This window comes from Dromiciops gliroides, chromosome 1 (assembly GCF_019393635.1).
Source record: "Dromiciops gliroides isolate mDroGli1 chromosome 1, mDroGli1.pri, whole genome shotgun sequence".
Classification (NCBI taxonomy): Eukaryota; Metazoa; Chordata; class Mammalia; order Microbiotheria; family Microbiotheriidae; genus Dromiciops; species Dromiciops gliroides.
Window position 1 is genome coordinate 645,637,346 of NC_057861.1, and position 22,975 is coordinate 645,660,320.

General features: G+C 33.1%; 1 protein-coding gene across 1 annotated transcript in view; it reads right to left on the reverse strand.

Annotated features, from left to right (window-relative positions):
* PTPRD (protein tyrosine phosphatase receptor type D) overlaps positions 1–22,975 on the reverse strand; it is a 2,680,207-nt gene that overhangs the window by 1,543,189 nt on the left and 1,114,043 nt on the right.

The window sequence follows — 22,975 nt, forward strand, 5'->3', positions numbered from 1 at the left end:
TTTAGACAGAAAGTGTATTCTATGCCACTGAGGTGAAATGTGCCATAAACAATGCCAGTTTCCTGAAAGATGGAGTTTACTGTTTTGAAGAATGATACCAAGACAACTTGAAGTTTATTCCAAGCCAGTCAGATATTAATTACTTCAACATAATTGGATTAATGTTACAAAATATCTGACTGACTTAGTTCCTCCCACCTATTAAAAAGATGGAGAAGAGACCAGCCAAGATCAAGCAGTGTAGCATAGCTCTCTCAACACTAGATGACTCAGCCCTCCACTGACCATCACCAGTACACAGCCCCCTCACAAAGATTCTGTAGCTCTGTAACTTCCTTCCACGACAGGAGTGAGACTCATGCTCAACCTCATAAAGAAAATGAGGAGGATGTTACTAAGAAAAATAAAAATAAAATAAACTACTTTTTGCAAAATGATATACTGTATTTTTTAAAAGCCCTGTAAACTAAAAAATTAAGATGATAATAACTTCAACGAACCTATAGATTAAAAAAAATGTACATGCCATCAGCATTTCTGTATAATACCAATAAAACCTAGCAGGAAAGATAAATTCCACTTAAAATCACTATAGAATGTGTAAATTATTTCACAGATACTTTTCAAGATGCCATCAGTATAAAATGTACAACTATAAACCAGTGCTTACAGAAATTAAGATTGAACTAAATAACAGGAAAAATATAATTGCTCATTGGTAAAGTCAATCAATATAATAAAAATGACAGCATTACCAAAATTACTCATTCAATGCTATACTGAACTACTAAAGGTTAATTTTATGGAAGTAGAAAATTAATATGGAAAATCATGTGAAGGCAAAAAATGTCAAAATCTCACCAAAACTAATGAAAAGATGTGGGGAAGGAAGAGACACTGAAAATAACAAATTTCAAATTAAACTACAATGTAGTAATTTGATACTAGTGGAAAAAAACAGAGATCAACCTATTAATCATACTTGTTTACATAATGTCCTTATTTTTGAATTATTTAGTCATATCCAACTCTCAGACCCCATTTAGGTTTTATTGGCAAAGATACTCGAGTGGTTTGGCATTTCTTTCTCCAACTCATTTTTATAGCTGAGGACCTGAAGCCAACATGGATAAGTGACTTGCCCAGGGAACCCAGCTAGTAAGCATCTGAGGCTGGATTTGAATTTAGGAAGATAAGTTTTCCTGACTCCAGGCCCAAAGCTCTATTTGACTGTGCCACCTAGTTGTCCCTAGCATTATATTATATGGAAGTAAATGTACTTAGTACACCAGTATTTTGATAAACCCAAGGACTACTACTATGAAAAGGATTCACTATTTGACTCAAAATGTTGGGGAATGGGGCAGCTAGGTGGTGCAGTGGATAGAACACCAGCTCTAGAGTCAGGAGGACCTGAGTTCAAAATCCAACCTCAGGCACTTAACACTTACTAGCTATGTGACCCTGGGCAAGTCACTTAAACTCCAATTACCTTCACCAAAAAAAAAATGTTGGGGAAATTGGACATCTATATGGAAAAAATAGATTTGGATTAGCATCTAATACTTTATGTGAAGATAACTATGTATGTAACCTAAATATAAAAGCTCATATTTTAAACAAAATCAGAGAAATACAGGGGGACAAATCCATCAAATCTACAGATAGGAGAAATGTTAATGACCAAATAAGTCAAATCACAGCCAATAAAATAGTTTTGATTATACAAATTACATATTTTTTATGCATAAATCCAATAAAGTTAGATTAAAAGGGGGGATATAACTAGGAAGGATGTTGGGTTTTTAAAGCAAGTTTCTCCTATAAATTATCTCATTTCAAAGATATGTTACTAATTCAAATTTACAAGAATAAAAAATCCCCATTTAATAAATGGTTTAATGATATGAACATGCAGGTTCAAGGTGAAAGTCCAGATATCTTAATAATTATACAAATATAAATTAAAGCAATTCTGAAGTACCACCTCAGACCCACTAAATTGGCTAAGGTAATAAAAAGGAGAAATGATAAATGTTGCTAGAGTTCTGAGAAAACAGGAACACTGATACACTATTGGTGTATTACTAAAAATTCCTGCTCTTTGATTCAGCTATAACATTGCTAGGAAAATTCTCTCTCTCTCTCTGTCTCTCTGTCTCTCCGTCTCTGTCTCTGTCTCAGTCACACACACTACACACACACAGAAATAGAAGTTCCTCTGTTTTCCTACAAGTTTTATATAGAAGCTAAAATAAAATTAAAAAGCTAAATAGGTATTCATTATTTGAGGAATGGCTGAATAAAAAATATAGTATTTGAATGTGATGGGAATGCAATTTCATTCTATGTAAAGAACTAAATGATTTCAAAGACATGAGAAGACATAAAACTGAAAGAGTGAAATGAGTAGAATTCTATGATCAATTTTACACTATAAAAGACAATATTATAAAAATGAACTTTCAAAGACCTTTTACAAACTAATATAGAAATAAAATGAACAAAACAAGGAAAAAATTATAAAAATGACCCACAAATTAAAGAAAAAAATAGTTTTGAAAGTAGCAAAGGACTAAAACATATATTGGCCATCCTTAATTACAGAGAAACCAGTGCTGAAATATATTATCCACCTTATGAATAGCTTTAAGCTGAAAAAAGTGAAACATGTACATATACATATGTCTATGACTATATATGTGTTATACATAGGTATGTATGTAGGCATTATGTTTGAAGTCAAAGAGGTAAATTATGTTTCCTTGATTATGCATATTTCTCACAAAGATATATTTTCCTTACTCTTATTTTTCTTGTGGGGTTGGGATGGGAGGGAGAGAATAGAATTTTTATTTTAAAAAAATGAAAAAATAGAGATGGGTATGTGTTTGCTACATATGTGAAATGTTTTATATACTTTCAGATGACATCACTATGTTTTTTTAGTTATTACCTTTATTTAAATTATTTCACATTTTAAAAGACAGTAGTCATTTATTGAAGGTAAAATGTAAATATTTAAAATGTAAAAATAAACATATCAATAAAACTTTTAAAGGAAAAAAAAAACACCTTACTATCTGCCAGGAATCACCAAGACAACCTAAGAGGAGGTAAATTGCTCTGAAATGCCTAGAAGCAAAACCTCAAAGAAAAACATCGTTGGGCTATAAATCAATTAGAATTATTAGAAGAAATTATGTAACAACTAAAACAATAGATTTAAAATAACATTAAAATGAACTGAGGGCAGCTAGGTGGTGCAGTTGATAAAGCACCATTTGGGATTCAGAAGGACCTGAGTTCAAATCTTACCTCAGACACTTTGCACTAGCTGTGTGACCCTGGGCAAGTCACTTAACCCTCATTGCTGTACCCCCCCCCAAAAAAAAGAATTGGAGTAATAGAAGAAAGAAACACAAGAGGCTTAAGTGCTATAAAGATAGATCTGGAAGAGAATTAATAGCACAAGAGGTAAAACCTTACCCAAGTAACAGATTCTCTCAAAATTAGAATGAAACCATATAGAAGTTGTTCCCATGAGACAACAAGAAATTCTAAAATAAAATAAAAGGAAAGGAAAGGCAGAAGAAAATGTAAGGTACCTCATATTAAAAAAAAAACTGACCTGGAAAAGAGATTAATGAAAATATTTATAAACCATTCTTTTTTTTTTTTAACATGACAACTTCAGAGATTATTTTCAGAAAAACCCAAAGAGATTTTGATGAACACTTGCAGAATGTAGTGAGAAGATCTAGGAAAACAACATATACTATAACATCAATATTGCAATAAATGAACAATTTGGGAAAATTTAGCTCTAAGCAGCACAATGATCAGTAATGATTCCAGAGGAATTACAATAAGAAAGGCTGTATGAGTAAAGAAAATGCTTTGCTGTATAATAGTCAACTAATTTTGGCATCTAGATTTTACAATGGATAATGTCAGGCCTGGAATCAGGAAGACTAATCTTTCTGGGTTCAAATCTGACTTCTGAAACTAGCTGTGTCACCCAAAGAAAGTCACTTAACCCTTTTTGTGTCTTTCTTCATCTATAAAATGAGCTAGAGAAGGAACTGGCAAACCATTCCAGTATCTTTGTCAAGAAATTGCCAAATAGGGTCTGAGTCAGACATAACTGAAATGACTACATAGAAAAAATTCAACTAGTTATTAGTGTTATCCCATTTATTTGGCAAATTTTTTAAAAGATTTTTAAATTTATGAATAAATCATATATTTTACGACAATACTATATGTCACATTATTTCTTTCCATTTTGATTTAATTTGTTTCAGTTTAAGTCATGCTTTCTAGAAAAACATCCCTGATATAAGTACCCAGAGTCAGATTAGGAATGTTATATATGATTATATATAAAGATATGAAAACCTATATACAATTAATTATTTATAAGTAATCTAGTTTTAAATACTCCTAGGTGTATTAAGTTAGCATTTTTATGTTGATAAAATACTTTATATGTATTAATTCATTTTATTCTCATGACACATTTTTAAGATTGATGATGTTGTTTCCCATATTATAGATAAAGAAACTGCAACTGAAATGCTAAGATTTGCCTAGTATCCCAAAGCTTGTAAATGTTGTAAATGCTAGCTAATGTGGGAATATTTTCCATGTCTACTCATGTATAACTTATTTTGAATTGCTTGAGTTCTTGTGGGTGGGGGGTGGGAAGGGAGAGAAGAATAGAATTGGAACACAAAGTTTTAACAAAACTGATTTTAAAATTTGTTTTTACATATATTTTGGAAAATAAAATTCCATTCAAGAATGAAATATATATATATATATATATATATATATATATAAGATTTCAACCCATTTCTTCCAAACTCCAAGTCCAGAATGCTATCGACTTCATATCCAGCCTCTAATTCCAAAATAAGCAGCATTGGCATGAAAATTATGACTATCATTCTAGAAATTAAACTACAAATATTGAAACATTTTTAAAAGCTTAATTTGCACATTAAAACATAAAAACCTGGAAGACTTAGGTGTGGTTCACAAAAGTTATTTGAATCAAATGATAAATGTGGTAATGTTTTACATAATCATCCATGTATAACCAATATCTGATAGTTTGCTGCCTCATGAAGGGGGCAAGGGGAGGGAGGTACAGAGGGATAAAAATTGGCACTCAAAGCTATAAATAAAAATGTTTATTATAAAATTTTTAAAAATTGATTTGACTCAAACTATCAGTCTGAGTAGAGAATTACTATTGATAGTGATAATTGTGAAAGTGACAAAAGAATGATTCTTTTAATTCAGGATATATATTTTGAGATAACGTATGGGGCCATCTAAAGGTTTTCTTTTAAGCCTTGAGGATGGTGAATTTATATTTAAATAGAGAGAGGGGATATTTATACATATATGTGGAGAGGGGAATTACATATATGTGTGGATATGAATATATCTATGTGTATTTATCTCTATATAGAATCTCCTCAGTTTTCTCTATATGTCTTCTCTTCCTTCACATATATTAACTATATCTATGAACTACACCGTAATTCAGTGTTCATAAGAAACTACATTTGACATATTTGCTAGGACATGCACTTTGGATCAGTTCCTTTCCATTTTAATTCAAATACTAAGGGTCCTAATTTAAACATTCCAACTAAACTGATTCTTATAAGGTCTGTCACTTCTATCCACAACGCTCTTTTGTTGGACAGTTTCATCAAAAGTTAGGCAATTCATTTTACTAGAAAGGGAACTGATCAGGAGAAGAATAAATTGTATCCTTACTGCATGGCCAGATCACTGGATTACTGCTAATATATTATTAGTCAAGCAGAATCTCCTTTTGAAAGAGTCTTGCAGTCCATGTCATAAACTGATTAAAAATCAGTGAACAAGTACTTTCTACCTTTGTTGTATATTAATGAGAAACATTCTATCCCAGAAAGCTTTTTCTGAACTAGTAACCTCTAGCTCTCAGAAACTAGAACATGCAGAAGCTGTGTAAGCATAAAAGTTCTTCTGAATGGTACTTTTAGTGTAGAAAATTAGGGGGAAAATACTTGAACTGATTTTGCAGACTTTCAAATTTTTATATTCAACTGTTGGTGTATTCTGTCATTATGTGGACAAAGGATACTGCTGTGGTGGTGGTCATTGTTTTTAACTATAACATTTGAAATGGAAGTTGTGTTTATGTGTTAAGAAAAATGGTAGTGGACAAGAGAAATGAGAGGAAGATAGGACAAAATGAAACAGCTTTGGGGTTGGGGGAAGCACTGCTTTTCCTCAAAATGCCACACACCTAAATTCTGAGAAATAAAAAATAAGAGGCTTAGAAATCATTGAACATATTTTGTTATATGGATGCAATGGAATAATAGTATTGTGCCCTAAGAAATAATGAAAGGGACAGTTTCAGAGGAAGCAGGAAAGACGTCTACAAACTGAGGCAGAGAGAAGTTAGCTGAAATAGGAGAAAAATTTGTAAAATGACATTTTATAGAAAAACAACTCGGAAAGATTTTAGAAGTCTGATCGGTGCAGTGATAAACCATAAGTCTGGAAGACTAAAAATGAAGGAAGTCTACTCAAATCCTGCTGGAGATGTGATGAACATTAAAGAGAGAAAGCAATACGCATTTTGGGGCATAGATGATGTAAGAATTTGTTTTACTGGACTTGTGCATGTTTATTTTTTAGGGAGACAGTCAGTGAGGAGTAGTGGGAAAGACAGAGTCCAAATGCATAAATAAGTAAATTTACAAATAGGCTTTTATAAATAATTACTTAGAAATATGGATTTTTGAAAGACTAGCCTATAAATTCAGAGCTTTTATTAATTTCCTTTCAAACTGCTGTTTGGCCTATGTATACACTTGTAAAAGAGATTCCAAAAAAGGTACGCAGACTCCTGACTCAGACTTAACATACAATCTGAAAAAGAAACATAAGTAACAGATGGACAGAAGGAATTTTTTGTTGTTGTTGTTGTTTAATTAGTACAAAAGGTGTGTAGGTGGAATATGTGAGAGACTTCCAAATTTTAAGTATAAGTTCAATCCTCTTTTTTTCCATTTCTTGTTTACCTTTAATGGAGGTGCTAATGAGAAATGAAAAAGCTGAAAAAAATAGGTTAATACTTTGGGGAAGCCAACCCTGTAGACAGAAATGATTGGAATATCTATGTGCATACATTAGCTAAATGCTAGAAAGGGGCTCAACAAATTCTGGAGGATATACTTCCAGGGATTATTTAGAAAAGAAGTGAGCAGCCTTTCAGAAATGTTCTTGCTAAATCTCCATTTATTGGGGCTGGTTCTGGATGAGCGGACAGCCAGTGACCAAAGAGAAATATTTTCTAATTCATACTTTCGTCTGAACCTGCCTCTCTTTGTGCTAACTGTGATTTGAAGGCATTTAGACCATGATTTAGTAATAACCTATGTAGACAGCATATCTGAATAGGTGCTACAGGAGATACAAAAACTTAATGAAATATGAGTCTTGTACTTACAAGAGTCGGGACCTATTGTTATAAGAATAAATCTTGTAATCATAAATCTAGAGATGAAAGGGACTGAAGTGCCTATCGCAGATAGCACTGGACTTAGAATCAGGAAACCCAGCTTCAAATAATGCCACAAAAACATTAGTTTTGTGTCCCCACCACTCTGCATATTTTCAAAAAGGCAGGTGACCTTGATGTCCTCTAAAATCCATTCCTGTTCTAAATCTATGATTCTATGAACCTGTTGGTGTTGTTGTTGATAAAGGATAAGAAATTAAAATCTCTGAAAGATTAAAGAACCTGCTTTAAGGCCATGAAGGCAGTCAAGTCTGACCATCTTCCTTTTCTCTCCCCCCTCCCCCCATAAATGTCAGTGGCTTCCTATTGCATCCAGGATGAAATATAAATTCCCATATTTTGTATTTTAAATCCCTTTACAATGGATCCTTCCAGACTTCTTACACTTATTCCCTTTCATATGTTCTATCTAGCAACATTGACCTGTCTTATCCTTTGGGATTTAGCTCAAATGTCACCTGTGATGAGTGACAATTCCCTCTGACATTTTTAATATTTATACTGTGGATATCTAAATCCTTTATAGACACTGTTTCCTCCATTAGAATGTGAGCTCCTTGAAGACAGGGGGGTGTTTTTTCTTTTCTTTTCTTTTTTCAGGGGGAGAGATTTTATTTGTATACTCAGCATTTAGCACAGTGTCTGGAACACACTAAATGCTTTATGAATGCTAGTTGACTAGTAACAGAGTGAAATATGTCACAGGCAGGATGTAAAATTCAGGTCTTCTTGACTCCAAGTTTATGCATTCTGTCAGAATTGCACTGCTGAAAATGAGAAACAATAGGACACATAATTGTTTCTTCAGTTAAAGGCTATAGAATATTTCCAAACATGATTGTGTGCAGGAACTGGTGTGAAAGATATTATTAAGAAAACATGACTGAAAAGTGGTTAGTCAGTCATGTAGCAAGGGAAAATAGATAGTTTAAGATATAACACTGCTATCCACAATTATTTCAAAATAAAACAAAACAAACCAAACCCAGAAATCCTTTGGGACATTCTCCATGGAGGTTTTATGACAGGGCACAGAAAGAATTACTTCAAATGAGCAGTGTCAATGAATTGCAACCTGAACTTTAACAGAATACAGACTGGAGTTATTAAATATTCCCACAACTTGCTCCTGATACTTACTTGCCTTTTGTATATCCAAGTGTCAATTCTAAATCTGATGACGCCCAGAATACTCTAACATTCTCCTATAGAATTTGAGTCTAAGAGCTTGTCTGGAGAGCTGTTACACAGTTTGATTTGACCCAAAGGGGATTGATTTAGTTGGGTCGAGGCAAAAGTCAGTAGAAATTAGATTCCTCACAGGTTTACTTTATAAGTCTGCAATTCCTCCCAGAACTTCTCTTAGTAGATTACATTTTATAGGGAGCCTTGATTGATAATGGAATATACCAGCAATCTCAGGAGTTTCAAGAGTAAATTAAACATTGATAGGAACTAGAAACTAACAGATAGTTAAACCAGCAATCAAACTCTAAAATCTGTCCTTGCTAGTTGTAACAGATTAAAGAAGAACCTTCTCATTAGTCTAAACCTGTTTCTTCCTTTGGAAAAAAAGGGAGGAACATTTTCTATAACGTGTTCAAAACCAGAGACAGAGTTGCCAATCTCCAAACCCCAAACCTGAAGTTTAGATGTCCCAAACCAAAATGAATTTGATCCTTGTGAATCTTCTATAGAACAAATGCTCAAATCCCTGTCACAGAAAGAGGAAGGAACTCTTATGATAGGAACTGTTTCTAAGCACCATGAGTAAAAGGAATACATTCAATTTTTTTTTTTATGCAACACTACTTGAATAACCATCCTGGACCCAACAATTTATTTCCTAAATTGTCTTCAGCATGTCTTCAAATTCCTCTCCAGAAATACATGAATTTTCAAAGGATCTTGCTTATTTGAGGAAGAAAAAAAATTGCCCATTGCAGTCTTTCACATCTAAATTAGGGTCTGTTTGGTTACTTGGAGAACTACAATTTGAAAGTGTGTTGTATAATCTTTAAATGCCTTCTTAATCACTATGGTCTTTCTAGTATATAGTTTGTCTTTTTGTTCTAAATAGACCCAATTAAGTTTTGATTGACTTTTCCTCCCTTAACTGATAAGCTTAAATCTTATCTGCTTTGCTCATAATAGACATGTCATTTAGCATCAGGAGAAATTCAGTTGTGCTATCATTAACAGAATTAAGCTTGCCTCTGGCATTTGTTAGCATTCTAAAGGTATTTGTAACTCTTCATTGTGTTTATCTTCTAAACTCATAATTAGCTTTCCTAAATGAATTTTTATTGGATTCACATATTTTATGTTTCTCAGACACTAATGAACCTTAAGGTTCCTATAAAATACCTTTAAAGTCTCTAAGATCTTATAATTTGAAATTCTGGGTAAGTATCCAATCAGATATATAATTTCTCTTTTGGGTTAGATGCTGAATCAGATTTTCATTAAGTTGGTATTCAATCCCTTCACATAATTTAATTTCAATTTCCTATATGGTCAATAAGCTCAATTATAGCCTGAGAACATTGTATTCAGAGTTTTCAATATTGATTCCATTTCTATTTCCTGTAATCACCTGAACTGTAGCTTGAGAATACTGGATTTAGAAGACTTGGGCTCAAATCTTGGCTTTCTAATTCAAAAGATCTAAATCTTTTATCTCACTCTAAATCTGTAACCAAAGCAAGATACACCCCCAACTGTGAAATCAGATAGTATTATTTCTACTCCCTGTAATACAAGAATGGTTTAGAAATTAAATATGATCATATAAAAAGTCCTATAGTATAGTCCATAAACTATTGAGCTATGGTTATTGTAAGTATACTTTATAATAGAAAAAATGAATAGAATATGAAAAATATATCCCCTTTAAATATTATTTTCCTCTTTTCTCCAATAGTATCAGCAATAACAAGAACTTCTAGAGCTGCTGGGGTAGACAAAGGCCCCACAGAACTTTGCCCACAAATAATAGCTAGCATTTGTATAGCACTTTAAGTTGGTTACATAGGTTAATTAATTTGATCCACAGGAAAACCCTCTGAGCTAAATATCAATTAAGTACCATAGTGTAAAGAAGGTGCTATTTGTTATCATAGGTTTTTCAGAGAAACCTGAGTTCAAATCCAGTCTCAAAGGTGCAACTAGCTGTGTGATGTTGAAAAATAATTTATTTGTCTCAGTTTTCTTATTTGTAAAATGGAGATAATGACAGCATCTACTTCCCATAGTTGTGAAGGTCAAATGAGATGACATTTGTAAAATGCTTAACACATTGCCTGGCCCATAGTAGACACTATACAAATGTTAGCTGCTTCTCCTCCTCTTCCTCTTATTATTGTTGTTGTTATTACTCATTATTATTATTTATATATTATTACTTACCAATTTCATGGGAAGGTCACGGGGAAAATGGCACTGAACTGGGTGATAGGCAACATATAAGAACCCCATTATGAGTCCTAGTATGTACTAACATGATAGATACTGATTTCCATAAAGTTGACTGAAAATTTGAAGGATTGTACTACTCATAATTGAAAATAATGTGACTGCTACTTCTATACAATAGCCCCTGCTTTGAGTGTTTACCTGAGATTTCTAGTTCTTGACATTATTTACAATGGTGTCATGGGCAACGAAGAAATTGTGTATTGGACTAAGCAGAAAGAATGTGTGGAGCTTATAAAATTCAGATCTAACAATTAAAGGTTCACATCAAAATTATACAAAAACCAATAGTATACCAGGGTTCACAAAACCATATATGAGAATTTGGATCAAGATTGTAAAATGTGTAAATCTATTTTAAAAAGACATCCTTTAAAAAACTATTAAAATTGACTTCACTTTGGGTATGTAAAGGTTTCGATAACTAGTTGCTATTTTTTCTAACCTCAAGATACATAGGAATTAAGTATCTTATCTGAGGATACATAAAGCTTCAATGATGAGTTTGAAAAACATTGATGCTTTTAGTAGCAGCTTTTAAAACTAAATTGTGCTTTCTGTCCTTTCTTTTCATTTTCCTAAGCTTATCTTTATAAGCTTTATTACTTAAACTTTTTTCATTTCTGACAGACTCCGTTATGTAAAGAAAAAATCTAGAAGTTTTAGATAACTTAATGAAAGAGGTAGTTATCACTCTATACTAATAGTAGGAGAGATCATTTTCTAATTTTAATAAATTATAGGATGCATATACTGTCCATTTGACTACTTTTTAATGAACTGAGGAATAATTGCAGTTTTCTTTAATATTGACTTATCAAAATGATTATTTTATCTCATTTCTTCATTACACTATATTATTTGCAAAAGTAACTCTGTAGTTCTTGGTCTTATCTCAAAATACTTTTCAGTAGTTCAAAGGATCTATGACCTAATCAATGGAGTTACTCATTCCATCACAGTATGGAATGATCCACATCAGTTTATATAATCTAAAAATGTCCCTTGAAAGGATAAACTTATTTTAATATGACACTTGAATGCCTGTTATTTTAAATCCTTTGTTCCAATTGAGACCCTTTTTTGAGTTACAACTTACTCAAAATGATACACGTTCCAGGAAAATACAGTCTCACTCCCATTCAACTCAGACATCCTCAGACTTTAGACTCAGAGGATTCTAGCAACAACAACAACAAGCAGTGGACTACACTGTCCTCATATCATGCAACTTTAGAAGCACTGAAACCTCCAAACCCCTAAAAGTATCCTGAAAATATTGGTGCAATAGGCTGGAAAAATGAGTAAACAACAAGAGACCCTGACCATAAAAAAGTTACATAGTGACAGGGAAAATCAAGATTCAAATGCAGAAGACAACAATGATGTCAAAATGTCTATAAGCAAAGGCTCAGTTTAAAAACTGAATTGGACACAAGACAAAGAAGAATTCTGGGAAGGAACTAAAAAAATTTCAAGGTGGTAAATGTAAATATATAGATGAAGAATTGAAAGCAGGGGAAGAAAATTATTAAGGGAAATTTAGCAGCTTAGCAAAAGAAAAAGAAAAATAGATACTGAAGAAAATAATACCTTATAAAACAAAATTACACCACAAAAGATGCACAAAATTTTTTAAAGATAAGGACTCCTTAAAAAGCAAATTTGTACCAGCTGTATGACTCTGGGCAAGTCACTTAACCCCCATTGCCCTTCAAAAAAAAAAAAAAGCAAATTTGCCCAATTGGGGGCTGGGTGTGGGAAGAGGTACAAAATTAACTGAAGAGGAGGCAGCTAGGTGGTTCAGCAGACAAAGGACCAGCCCTTGATTCAGGAGGACCTGAGTTCAAATCTGGCCTCAGACACTTGACACTTACTAGCTGTGTGACCCTGGGAAAGTCACTTAACCCTCATTGCCCTGCAACCAACTGCCCCCCCCCAAAAAAAATTTAACTGAAGAAAATGACTCCTTAAAAATTAAAATTAAAATTAGACAAGTGGAAGGTAATGATTCCATGAGACAGCAAGAAAAAAAAACAAAATGAAAAGAATGAAAAATAAAAGAAAATGTATAACATTTAGTCAGAGAAAAAATGACTAGAAAATAAATCAAGGAAAGATAATTTAAGGAATTATTGGGTTACCTGAAACCATGATCAAGGAAAGAGCCTAGACATAATATTTCAAGAAATTATAAAAGGAGGCTGTCACAATATCATGGGATCAGAGGACAAAATATAAATTGAAAGAATCCACTCATCACAACTTGAAAAATATCTGAGAAGGAAAATTCCCAAAATTTTATATCCAAATTACAGAGACCTCATGTCAAAGAGAAAATACTTCAAGAAATCAGAAACAAAGTATTCAAATATCATAAAGCTAAAGTCAGAATCACACATCAGATATCACATTAAAGAAGCAGATTACTCAGAATATACTCCATAAAACCAAAGAGAATAAAATTAAAAAAAATACCCAGTAAAACTGAATATAATCCTTCAAGGGAAAATTGATATTTCATGAAATAGAGGACTTTCAAGCATTCCTCCTGAAAACACCAAAGCTGAATAGAAATCTGACTTTAAAATACAAGACTCACAGAATCATAAAAAGGTAAATGGAAAAGAAGTCATAAAGGACACAATAAGATTAAATTCCTACAAGGGAAGATGACACATGCACCTTCTAAGAACTTTATCTTTATTGTGGCAATTAGAAGGATTTTACATAGAAGTTTGCAGAAGTGAATCAATTATGTTGGGATGCTTAAAAAAATTAATGTGCAAGAAAAAAAAGGGGTTTCCCTTGGAGAGGAGGGAAGAGAGAGAAACAATAAGGAACAGATAAAAGAAGTTATAAGAAAGGAACTTTTAGAATGGATGGGGAAATACTGGAGAAATGAGTAGGTAATGCTTGAACCTCAATCTCCTCTAAATAGGTTCAAAGAGGGAATATACAGAGAGAGAGAGAAAGAGTCAATTTTCATGCAGAATGGGAAAATTAGGAGGGAATAATACACATATATACATTCAGGCATACATATATACAGGAAGGGAGAGGGAGAGAGGAAGAAGAGGAAGAAGAGGAAGAAGAAGAAGAAGAAGAAGAAGAAGAAGAAGAAGAAGAAGAAGAAGAAGAAGAAGAAGAAGAAGGGAATAGCATAGATTAAAATTAATTAGAAACTAAGTAATCTAATCTTAAAGAATGAGTGGGTCAAAGATCAAATCATAGAAATAATCTACTGTATAAAAGAGAATGACAACAATGAGACAACATTATAAACTTTGCGAGATGCATTGAAAGCAATACTTATGGAAAAACAGATCTGTAATTGCATACATAGATAAAAGAGAGAAAGAGAAAATCAGTGAATTGGGCAAGCAACTAAAAACAACAAGAAAAAAAATGAACAAATTTAAAACCCCAAATAAAACACCAAAATGAAAATCCTGCAAAAGAAAAGAGAGAATAAGATTGAAAGTAAAAATAGCCATTCAACTAATTAATAAAAACAGGAATTGGTTTTTATGAAAGTAGTCAATAATATAGATAAATGAGCTGTTCACTTCATTTTAAAAATAGATCAAATTACCAGTATCAAAAATGAAGAGGTTGAATATACCACCAATGAACATGAAATTAAAGCAATTATTAGAAATATTCTCCCAATAATATGCCAAAAAAACTGATAAACTAAGTGAAGTAGATAAATATTATAAAAAGATAAATTGCCCAGATTAACAAAATAAGAAATAAAATACTTAAGTAACCCTATCTTAGAAAAATTAATTGAGCAAGCCTAAAATGAACTCCCCAAGAAAAAATCTCCAGGAATAGGTGGATTTGCAAGTGAATTCCACTAACCACAAAGAATAATTAATCTCCATTCTATATAAACTATTTGAAAAAATGGGTAAAGGAGAGTACTACCAAATTCCATGTATACACAAATATGGCTTTGATACCTAAACTAAAGGAAGCAAAAACAGAGAAAGAAACCAATAAACCAATTGCCTTAATGGCAGCAATATATCACAAAGATCACACACTCTGACCAGGTAGGATTATGCAGGGGCTGATTCATTATTAGGGGAATATCACCATAATTAACCACATCAATAACAAAAACCACAAAAATAATATGATATATCAATAGATATATAAAAATCCTTTAACAAAAGTACAACACCCATTCCTAAAACAAACAAACCAAAACAAACCAAAAGAAATAAAGGAATCAATGTAGCCTTTCTCAAAAAGATGAGTAGTAGCTATCTAAAGAGAGCAAGTATTATCTGAAATGGGAATAAAACTTGAATCCTTCCTGATGATATCTGAAGTGAGGGTGTCCAGTATCACCACTATTATTCAGTAATTTGCTAGAAATGCTAGCTTTAGCAGTAAGACAAAAAAGGCATTGACTGAATAAAAATATACAATGAGGAAACAAAACCATTCCTTTTTTCAAAGGTTATGAAGTTATACTTAGATAATCCTAGAGAATCAAATAAAAAAAACAAATGGTTGAAACAATTAACAACTTCAGCTACTTCATAAATTATAAAATAAACCCATATAAATCATCAAGATATCTATATTATGAAGAAAATCAAGCAGGTAGAGATAGAAATAGATATTCAATTTGAACTAACTGTATTACTTTCTGTTTGACCCAGGGCAAGTCACTTAACCTTCATTAACCCACAAAATAAATATATAAATTAACAAAAATAAATAAACGAATCAATAAATTAATCAATGGATGAATAAATTAAAATTAAAATAAAAAATAAACTAACTGTACGGAATATAAAATACTTTGGTGTCTACCTGCCAAGACAATGTAACATTTATATGACCACAATATAAAAACACTTTTCACACAAATAAACAAAGACCTGAACTGGAGAAATATTTATTGCTCATGGGTAGGCCAAGATTACATAATAAAAATGACAATTCTATCTAAGTTGATTTCCTTATTTAGTGCCATGCAATCAAACCACTAAGTAGTTATTTTATAGAACTATAAAATTGTACCAAACACAACTAGAAGAATAAAGGTCAAGAATATCAAGGTAAATGGTGTAAAAACTGTTAAGGAATGCCGCCAGTAATTCCAGATTTCAAAACTACCTTACAAAGTTTTTGTTGTTCAATTGTTTCAGTCATGCCTGATTCTTTGTGGGTCTATTCAGAGTTTTCTTGGCAAAGATCATGGAGTAATTTGCCATTTTCTTTTCCAGCTAATTTCTACAGATGAAAAAACCAAGGCAAAGAGGGTTAGTGACTTGCCAGTGTCATATAGCTAGTTACTGTCAGACGAGGTATGAACTCAGGTCTTTCTGAATCAAGGCTTGGTTCTCTATTCACTGTGCCAACTAGCCAACCATACTCAAAAGTACTAATTATCAAAGTAATATGGCACTGGCTAAGTAGGACAGCTTGGTAATCCAGTGGATAGAGCTTTAGGCCTGAAGTCAGGAAGAATCATGGTACTTAGTTTAAATCCAATTCAAATCAAGAAAAACCCAAAAAAGGAGTCACAAAGAGACAAACAACAATACTTGGGCTAAGAAATAAAATGGTGTATCGCGTGGCATAAGTTAGTTATACAATACATAGTAGTAATGACCATAGTAACCTAGTATTTGATAACCACAAAGTTCCACGCTTTTAGCATAAGAACTTAATATGTGACAAAATTACTGGGGAAAACTAGAAAAGCAGTTTGGCAGAAATGAGGTACAGAACAACAGCTACCATCATATACTAAGAAAAAGTCAAAATAGATAAATAATTTAGATGTAAAGGGTAATATAAAAGTAACTAGAGGAGTATGAAAAATGTGTCTGTCAGATTTACAGATGATTGAAAAATTCATGACCCAACAAGAGATAGAAGAGATAAAGGACAATAAAATAGGTAATTTTGATTACATGAAATAAACCAAGTTTTACAACAACAAAATTAATGCAGCAAAAATTTGAAAGAACAGGAACACTGCGAAAAAAAATTGCAACAATTCTTCTGAATTAAAGGCTTCATCTCTCAAAACATAGAGAACTGAGCCAAATTTATCAGAATATGAGCCATTCCCAAATGATTAAATGACCAAAAGATATGAACAGACATTTTTCAGAAGAGAAATCAGTTATCAATAGTCATATAAAATGCTCTAAATCTCTATGATTAGAGAAATGCAAATGAAAATAACTCTGAGCAACTACCTCACACATGTCATATTGGCTAAAACAATAGTAAAGGAAATGACAACTGCTGGAGGGGTTCTATAAAAATAGGTACATTCATGCACTGTTGGTTGGAACTGTGAATAGTCAACCATTCTAAGAGAACGATTCTGGAACTAGGCCAAAAGGTTATGAAACTGTGTATAACCTTTGATCCAGTAATATCACAACTAGATTTGTATCTCAAAAGGATCAAAGGGGAAAGAATTTATTTGTACAATATATTTATAGCAGCTATTTTATGATGTCAAAGAATTGGAAATCAAGCCCATCAATTGGAAAATGGACCTGAACAAGACGTGGTATATTAGTGCAATAAAATAATATTATGCTATGAGAAATGATCCGTAGCATGGTTCAGAAAATGTCAGACGACTTATATTGCCTGATGCAAAATGAAGTGAACAGAACCAGGAGTTCATTGTACACAGTTACAGCAATATTATAAGGATACTCAATTGTGAAAGACTTAGCAAAGTTGATAGGAACAGTGATCCAAAACAATTTCTAAGAACTCATGATAAAAAATAAAATAATAAAACAAGTAAAAACCTAGTAAAATATAATGTCTTTGAGGTCAGGAGCTATTTACTTGTAATCTTTTTATGCCTTCCACTTAGCAGAGTACACATAGTATCATTCTGAAGAAGCGGTTGTTGAACGGGAGATGTGTTAAACCACCCTTCACACTTATCCCTTTAACTTCATCCCTGAACTCTACAAATGATTCCCAAATGAAATATCCACTCTTAGTCTCTCTCCTCAGTTAAACTCACAGATCACCAACTACCTCTTAAACATTTTCATACTAGTGTCCCTTAGGAACCTCAAACTTCAATGTGTCTAAGCAGAACTTATTTGTTTTCCGACCTAAGCATCCCAGTTCACAACTTTCCTATTATTAGAGACAAGCACCATTCTTCTAGTCACCCAGGCTTATAACCAAGATGTCATCCTCAACCTATGCTATTGCAATAGCCTCTTGTTGGTTTCTGGACCTCAACTGTCTCTACACTTGAGTCAGCTCTCAAATTGATATTCTTAAAGTGCATATTTGAAAACAACATCTCCCTATTCTATATACACAAGACCAGCTACATGGAGCAGTGGACAGAGTGCCATTCCTAGATTGAGGAAGACCTGAGTTCAAATCTGACCTTGGACACTAACTAGTTGTATGACTCTGGGCAAGTGACTTAACATGGTTTGCCTCAGTTTCCTCATCTGTAAAGTGAGCTGGAGAAGGAAATGGCAAACCACTGTAGGCTCTTTGCCAAGAAATTCTCAAAAGTGGTTCAGGTGTCAGACATGGCTGAAAATGATTAAACAACAACACATTCTATTCACACCAGTAGTTCTATATCACCTTCAAGATTATATATAAAATCCTGTTTGGCATCCAAAGCCCTTTTAGCCTGGCTCCCTCCTATTTACATCTTATTTACATCTTTTCTCCTCTCCAAATACTCTGCAATATGGTAGTACTGGCTTCCTTGCCATTCCTCCCACAAAAGTGCAACTCTCCTGATAATGTGAATTTTCACTAGCTGTTCCTTATGCCTAGATTCTCTCCCTTCACATTTCTGCCCCCTGACCTATCCTGACTTCCTTCAATTATCAGCTACACTCTGACCATGTAATAGAAACTGTCCTATTCCTCTTTAATGCTACTGCCTTTCGTTTGTGATTATCACCAATCTGTCCTTTAAAAGTATTGTTTGTACATAATTGTTTGCATGCTGTGAGAACCATCAGAGTAGGGTCAGTTTTTTATTTTGTTTGCTTGCTTTGATTTGTTTTGCTCGGTTTGTATCCTCAGTGTTTAAAAGAAGTGCTAAGAAATAGTAGGACACTTAATGTTTGTTTTCTTCATTTTATCTATCTGCTGATACAGTATCATTAATTTTAAAAGGCAATAATACTATGTAATTTACTGTTAATGCCTTCCTTCTATATTATCTCCAATATTTTTTTGCATTATATACTGAGCTCCTTGAGGAAAGGGACTGTTTTTTGTCTTTCTTTGTATCTCCAGCACTTAACACAGTGCCTAGAATATAAGAAGCTGTAATAAGTGCTTGTTGATTGTCTTGAAGCCAAAAAAGGGAAGAGTCTATGAGATTACTGCAGCATTTTCCTGGGTACCCTGAAATTTTAAAAGGGAAAAAGAGGAGGCTCAGCTAAAGACACCAGATGTGTCTGGTTCCAGGGACAGGATGACTAATGGCAGTTCTGTTTGTTAAAGCAAAAGACATACAGAGAAAAAGTATATCCAACAAAATTTTCCTTGGCCCCAATACTTGCTGCATAATGATTTCAAAGCAAAATTTCCCTTAGCTAATTTTCTTCAAGATGATTGTGGGTATCAGGAAATAATGAGTACTAGCTAAGATTCACTTAGATCTGACAACCAAGCCATTTTATTTTCTGAATCTGACAAGAGATTTTATTTTCAAACAATCTTGTCCAAAGTAATCTTTCATCACAATACATTTCCACTTAAATGATAGAAAGCCACTAAATTCAGTGATCTGCAAAATTAGAAGTAAATTTGCAATTTACAAGCCAATGATTTAGAGCAATGTTTAAAATCATTCCCATTAAATATGCTGATTTTGAAAATTGAAGACAGCTATTTTCTAAGGGTATTTTTTTTTTTACTTTAAGAATATGTGTATATCAAATCAGAAATGACAGCAATTTATTTTCTTAAATTTCTTAAGATTAAGACTAATACTTGATATTAGAAAGGTTTATTATGTTCCTGACTATTTTTGGTTGTTTGGAAGATCAGTATGAGAAATGACATTAATTTCTGCCAGTAAATATTACTTTTTTAAAAGGAATTAACCTATTTCTTAGCTATGTATAAAATAGTAAGAATAATATCTTTCAATTTTGTAAACTTTACAAAGTCCAATTACACATAATATATTTGGTTCAAATAATAGGGGGATAGGAAATTTATACATGTAATTCATTTACTTCTTTAATAATTTCATACTTTGTTTTCTTTCTAATTATTATGTCACTTCACATACTCTGTGTATATATGTGTGTACATATGTGACATTCATGTGCCATGTGTACAGTAGATAGAGTGCTAGACTTGAAGTTAGAAAGATATTAGTTTAAATCCTGCCTGAAACATTAGCTGTTTGATCCTGGAGAAGTCATTTAACCCCCTATCTGCTCAGTTTCCTATTTTATACCAATGAGGATAATAATAACAACTATTTCACAGGTTTTTATGAGGATCAAATGAGATAATGTATACAAATCTTAATGAGTTAAAGAAATTCTAGTTATTATATGCTTATGTATTTTAATCCCTTTCCTTAGTAGAATGTAAGCTTGGTAGAAGCAAAGGGGTTTTTTAAACTCTTAATTTTCCTAAAATCAAAGACAATGTCTGGCACTTTTTTTTAGTGGGACCTATGGCAAATTAGCATAGTTTGATGGACACTTTCTCTGAATCCTCTCCCTCCTCATATCTGCCTCATAACTTCCCTGGCTTTCTTCAAGACCCAGCTAACATCTCACATTTTACAATGTGTTTTTAAAAATTACTGTTAGGGGGACAGCTAGGTGGCACAGTGGATAGAGCACCATCCCTGGATTCAGGAGGACCTGAGTTCAAACCTGGCCTCAGACACTTGACACTTACTAGCTGTGTGATCCTGGGCAAGTCACTTAACCCCAATTGCCTCTCCAAAAAGAAAAAATAATTACTGTTAAAACTGTATTTAATTAAATTGCTAATGCACCAGTTCAGCAGTAAGCATTTATTATAAATTAATATTATATATCAGTAAAGTATTGACCATGTGCTTCTCTAACTTCTCATGATCTCAGGCTTTCAGACCTACATTGCCTTAAGAGGAAGAGTGGGCACCAAGAGAGACGGTCCAGAGCCAAGGGAGCAAGGCAAGAGAGAGAAAGAGAAGAGATAGCCCCAATGTTATTCAAGGGTTTTATCCTCTTTCGATAGAAGCAAGACATTATACACTGATCAAAGCTAATAGGTTAGCATCATTCAGTTCCATTGATGACATGACTTGAGAGTGGTCTGAATTAAAATAAGTTCTACAGAAGGCATTGGAGAAAGAATATGCAAAAAGACCATCACTGAAGGACAAAGTCCAGTATCTAGGTGTGGTTCTTCACTGAGCTAGGACAAAAAGGCTATCTCCATTTCTTTTGTTCCCTTGGCTCCTCCCCCAGGCAAGAGCTGAACTTTCTCAAGTAGGGGAGAGAAAGAACTTAAATTGATCTCTGGGTTCCCCTAGAAACCCATTTTTTTTTTTTAGAAATCCATTATTAATAATCATTTTCTTACACAAGAAATTTTCCCCAGTTCTCCTTAATGCTAATGCTTTCCAGGTGTTGATTATCTTTTGATTTCTCTCTCTCTCTCTCTCTCTCTCTCTCTCTCTCTCTCTCTCACACACAACACACACCACACACACACACATACACAGTTTATACATAGTTTTTTCATGTTATCTTCTCATCTCCCCCCCCACCCCCATTAGATTATAAATCTTTGAATTAGAGATAGGTTTTTATTGTCCTCCACCCCACCTTTTTACTGTATATTTAGTGCTTTGCACACTTCCTGGCACATCATAGGCACTGATAAAAACAGTTTGTTGATTGACTATAATAAAGGAAGCTTGCAACGCTGCCTCAAGAATTGAATACAATCTTAAAATAAAGATATGGATTCCCATTCCACTTGTAAGAGTGATATTTCTTGGGTTGGAATTTGACAGTCAAAAGTCTTTCTTTACACCTTGATCTATAATATTGATGTAGGAGGCAAAAAGGGTAATAGAAAAACCTAAGATCCAAGCTCTAACTCAGATATTATCTCCAAAAGGGAGTTAGACCCCAGTTAATGAATAAATTACAAGAACTTACAAGTCAGCATACTAAGTTCTTATATCCACAGAAATCGTGACCATAATGGGAACAGAGAGAGAAGGCCATGAGGACCTTAGACTAAATAACAACAGTATAGAAATTCTTTTTTTTTTCTTTGCAGGCAATGGGGGCTAAGTGACTTGCCCAGGGGTCACACAGCTAGTAAGTGTCAGTGTCTGAGGCTGGATTTGAACTCAGGTACTCCTGAATCCAGGGCAGTGCCTTACACTGCACCATCTAGCTGCCACCAGTATAGAAATTCTAATGAAAAATGGAGATATTTTGAAACTAGCCATGGGAATCAGAAAGAGACATGCACAGAAAGCCAAATTTGTCCCCAGATTCACCTTGATGACGTGTAGATTATTATAATGAGACTAATAATCAATTTATCCATACTATAAATATAACTGTCTTTCCTTTCCCTTATTCGAGAGATACCTTTTCACTTTTCTGGTTCTCTCCCTGTGGTTACTCACAGTATTTAAATAAAACTTTGGAAACTGAGTCACTGAGTCTTATAATTCTTTTGGGACAATTTGACCTAACTTCTATCCCACATCATTATCACTGGTCTTCAAAACTTTAGGGGCTAGAGTACATTTAGGAAACCATGTAATGCTTTAAAATTCCAAGATATTTTTCCAAATCTAGTAATTTAACTCAATTTTATCCCAGATATGATGTATAGTTGCAAATTTTAGATTATTACAGTCTTCAAAGA